Raw genomic sequence first — 5,499 nt, forward strand, 5'->3', positions numbered from 1 at the left:
TGTGGGCTTCTCCTCTGACTCCTCCTCTAACACGGACCCAGCGACCCCCTCACTCAGTGTTGTCATGATGTCATCCCTCATGCACTGTAGCCTGGTGACTGTGGTTTGGGCTGTTGGCAGTGTTCTGGCACTGGGTTTTTGGCTACTGTGTGGCTGCTGTTAATTTGGCAGTGGTGTCTTTACTTTAGGCAGTGGAGGTTGTGGAGGCTGCTGGCAGAGAATGCCCTGGTGACTCGTAGCTCTTGTAGAGAGGGTCAATTCCAGAGAGCTGACTAGTGCTCATTACTTACTGTAACCACAGAGGGATATTAGCTCACTACTCTGTCTCATAGAGGATATTTATAGGTTTCATTACATAAACCTGATAAGCAGCTCGGTTATGCAGATAAATCACCCCCCTGATAATGTCTGTAGCAGGCTGACCTCTAACCTGTCGGCTGCATGACCACAGCTTTCACTACTCACCTTCACCAGACGCTGTGTCTCTACTAGCACTGGTCTGCTGCTTCATCTGGTCCTCAGGGCTTCGCAGATATATACCGATAGAAATTAGGTGAGAGTATTACATCTCAATGGCTCGGGCCTAATACCTCACAGCATTCATGTGGCAGAATAATGGCAAATCAGTTGGATCAGGGCTGTATTGGAATCATTTAGTCATAATGGAAAATCAGTTGGGTTCTAGTTCTAGTCGGTATTAGATAGAATGTCGCAGCCCTGCCCGCCTGTGGGGAAAACAACCTGTGGTTACCTAGGTTACCCCAATTTTCTTGTTGTCTGCTTGTTTTAGTCAATTACAAAACTATATTTTAAAAAAGTACAACATGTCTAAAAATGACTTTGCCTGCCCCCGAGCATTCTCATTACTTCGAAAAACATAATATTGTAGGGCTTCCCTCATGCTTCTTTTCATGTCGGCGCTACTTCCACCTGGTACGGCAACTGCACCGCCCGCAACCGCAGGGCTCTCCTGAGGGTGGTGCGGTCTGTGCAACGCATCACTGGGGCACACTGCCTGCCCTCCAGGACACCTACAGCACCCGATGTCACAGGAAGGCCAAAAAGATCATCAAGGACAACAACCACCCGAGTCACGGCCTGTTCACCCTGCTATCATCCAGAAGGAGAGGTCAGTACAAGTGCATAAAAGCTGGGACCGAGAGACTGAAAAACAGCTTGTATCTCAAGGCCATCAGACTGTTAAATAGCCATCACTAGCCAGCTTCGATCCGGTTACTCAATCCTGCACCTTAGAGGCTGCTGCCCTATGTACATAGATATGGAATCACTGGAACAATTTAATAATGGAACACTGGTCCCTTTAATAATAGAACACTGGTCCCATTAATAATGGAACACTGGTCCCTTTAAAAATGGAACACTGGTCCCTTTAATAATGGAACACAGTTCCCTTTAAAAATGGAACACTGGTCCCTTTAAAAATGGAACACTGGTCCCTTTAATAATGGAACACTGGTCCCTTTAATAATGTGTAGCAGGTTCAAGGGTGTGGGGTTTCCACGTCACTGTTACGATCGATGAGGAAAATGGGTGAGGAGTCAGGCGCAGAGAGCAAAGGATACGGGGAAAACCACACTTTAATGTCCAACCAGAAGTACAACTGGTAACGTCAAAACATTGGCGTAAAATCCACTCCACTACAGTACACACTGGAAATAATCCTGACAGTGAAAAACCCCATCAAACACGAAACACCTCATACAAAACAGAAGACAAGCCTGCAAAAACAGAAGCGGGCTAAACGAACTTAAATAACACCACCCTAACAACCAAACATTGAACAGGTGAAAACAATTAGACAAAACCAAACGAAAAGGGAAAAAGGGATCGGTGGCAGCTAGTAGACCGGCGACGACGACCGCCGAGCGCCACCCGAACAGGAAGGGGAGCCACCTTCGGTAATGCTCGTTACAGTCACCAAGTTCAATAACCAAACACACACAAGGAGCACAACTAGAAGGCGAATGGGGAGTTTATTAGGGAGTTTTGCACACTGGGGAAAAGGGGAGAAGTCACCAACCATTTTACAGTCCACAATCTGTTCTCATTGTCCGTTCCGTTCTCCAGGGGTAATCCTAAAACTTGGGTCCTCAAGCCAAGGCTCGGGGGTGGAGCCAGCGGGCTGCAAGATATCTCCCTTCAATAACCACTCCCCTCACCTCTCCCTGCTGTCTGCCACAAATTGAACACTCGTCCATTTAAAAATGGAACGCTTGTCCCTTTAATAATGGAACACTAGTCCCTTTAATAATGGAACACTAGTCCCTTTAATAATGGAACACTGGTCACTTTAATAATGTCTACATACTGTTTTACTAATTTCATATGTACATACTGTATTTTACTGTATTCTATTCACTGCCACTCCACTCCTAATATTTATATTTCTTAATTCCATTCTTTTACTTTTAGATTTGTGTGCATTGTTGTGAATTGGTAGATACTACTGCACTGTAGGAGCTGGAAACACAAGCATTTCGTAACACCAGCAATAACATCTGCTAAATATGTGTATGTGAGCAATAGAATTTGATTTGATTTCCTAGCAGCCACGTGAGTGAGTGCTAGCTAGCTACTAACCGGAACATTAAGCTAGCCAAGACCAACAACACAAATAATCAGACTATACTCACAAGTAGCGAGTGGAGTTACAAACAGACTATACTAAACAAGTTAAATGTCTTACCTGTTCTGAAATGTTTTCCACACATAGCTACGTGTAGCCTACTTGGACACCGGGTCCCAACATTTCCCACTCTCCCACACAGAATAGTTATTTGTGGTATGATTTTATATGCTGCATATTTGGGCGGCTCTGTCTTGGCCACCACCAGGGGAGATATGTGTTGTTAATATGCTGTTAGAGCAATGCCCATATTGTCTGTCATGTGTCATGTCTTCACTGTTAGAGTGAAGGACAGTCCTCATTTTGTATGCAGTGTATACTGAGATGGTAATAGGTTTAGCACGTATTATCTTTGTAGCTAACATACTTCACAGTGCACAATATAAACAATAAATGATTGTTCTTGTTCTATATTATATCTCTGTAACTCTGCTTCCTGTTTACGAGCAGAAGCTCAAACAGGAAGTACCTATGACTCACTCTGTTGAGAAATGGTCATCAGAATCAGAGATTATGCTACAGGACTGCTTTGCTAGTGCTGATTGGAATATGTTCCGAGACTCCAATGATAACATCAACGAACTAACCACCTCCGTCACCGGCTTCACAAGGAAATGCGTCAGCATTTCACTGTCCCCACAGTGAAGGTTTGCTGCTTCCCCAATCAAAAGCCATGGATTAACACTGAGTTTGGCGCTAAACTAAAGAAAATGGGTACCACACACAAGGCCATCGCAGAAAACCCTGAGGCTATGGCTGAGGACAGGAACAAGTACAAGAAGTCCCTCTACGACCAGGGTCATCAAAAGGACAGTATAGGAATAAAGTGGAATCTTATTACACAGGCTCCGACACCTGTCACATGTGACAGGGGCTTCATTCCATTATGGATTACAAAGGAAGACCAAGCCGTGATCTTCCCAACAATGCGTCTCCACCAGACAAACTCAAAGCATTATATACACGCTTCGACAATAACAACACCATACCATTTGTGAGGCCCCCCACCGAACCAGAGGACTGGGTGATCTTGCTCTCTGAGGCCGACGTCAGTAAGGTCTTTAATCAGGTCAACACTCGCAAGGCTGCGGGGCTGGACAGTATTCCAGGGCGTGTTCTCAGAACATGCGTAGATCAGCAGGCAGGCACATTCACAATAATCTTCAACCTCTCCTGGTCCCAGTATGTAATCCCAACATGTTTAAGATGACTACCATCATTCCTGTTTCCAAGAATTCTAAGGCTTCATGCCACAATAACTACCTGTATGTAGCACTCACATCTTTAATCATGAAGTGCTTTGAGAGGCTGGTTATGGCACACATCAACTCCATCATCCCAGACACCCTAGACCCACTCCACATTGCCCTCACCCACCTAGATAAGAGGAATACCTATGTGAGAATGCTGTTCATTGACTACAGCTCAGCGTTCAACACCATCTCGTCACCAAGCTTAGAACCCTGGGACTGAACACCTCCCTCTGCAACTGGATCCTGTACTTCCTGACGGGCTGACCCCAGATGGTGAGGATAGGCAACTTCACCTCCGCCGCACTGACCCTCAACACAGCGGCCCCACAGGGATGTGTGCTTAGACCCCTCCTGTACTCCCTGTTCACTAGACTGCGTGGCCACGCACAACTCCAACACCATCATCAAGTTTGCTGACGACACGATGGTGGTAGGCCTGATCACCAGCGACAATGAGACATCCTACAGGGAGGTGGTCAGTGACCTGGCAGGGCGAGCATGCCCTCATCCACATTAGCAGGGCTGCAGTGGAGTGGGATGAGAGCTTCAAGTTCCTCGAGGTCTAAATCACTAAGGACTTAAAATGGTCCACACACAGTAGTGAAGAAGGCGTGACAGCGCCTCTTCCCCCTCAGGAGGTTGAAAAAGTTTGGCATGGGACCTCAGAAAGTTCAACAGCATTGAGAGCATATTGACTGGCTGCATCACTGCTTATAATGGCAACCGCACCGCCCTCGAATGCATAGCGCTACAGAGGGTGATTCGGACAGCCTAGTACATAACTGGGGCTGAGCTCCCTGCCATCCAGGACCTCTATATCAGGCGGTGTGAAAGGATGGCCCGGAAGATTTTTGAAGACTCCATCCACCCAAGCCATAGACTGTTTTCTCTGCTTCTGCAATCAAGTCTGATACCAACAGGCTCCTGATGTCACACCCTGATCTGTTTCACCTGTCTTTGTGCTTGTCTCCACCCCCCTCCAGGTGTCGCCCATCTTCCCCATTATCCCCTGTTTATTTGTACCGATGTTCTCTGTTTGTGTCACGTTCCTGACCTGTTTTCTGTTGTTTTGTATGTGTGTGATGGTCAGGGCGTGAGTTTTGGGTGGGCAGTCTATGTTTTCTGTTTCTATGTTGGTTTTGGGTTGCCTGGTATGGCTCTTAATTAGAGGCAGGTGTTTTGCGTTTTCCTCTAATTGAGAGTCATATTAAGGTAGGTTGTTCTCACTGTTGGTTTGTGGGTGATTGTCTCCTGTGTCAGTGTCTGTATGTTACGCCACACGGGACTGTTCCGGTTTTTGTTAGTTCATTCGTTTTCTGTAGTCTGTTTTCCTGGTTCATGCGTTCTTCACGTTGTATGTAAGTTCGTGTCCAGGTCTGTCTACATTCGTTTATTTGTTTTGTAATTATTCAAGTGTTCGTCGTGTTCTTCTGTTTTTTGTTTATTAAATCATTATGTATACACAACCCGCTGCATTTTGGTCAAATCCCTGCTACTCCTCTTCGGATGAGGAGAAGGAGGAAGCCCGTTACAGTTTGTCTCTTGCCAGTTCGTCTTGTCTGTCAAGTCAACCAGCGTTTTTGTATCAGCTCCTACTTT

This window comes from Salvelinus fontinalis, chromosome 10 (assembly GCF_029448725.1).
Source record: "Salvelinus fontinalis isolate EN_2023a chromosome 10, ASM2944872v1, whole genome shotgun sequence".
NCBI lineage: Eukaryota > Metazoa > Chordata > Actinopteri > Salmoniformes > Salmonidae > Salvelinus > Salvelinus fontinalis.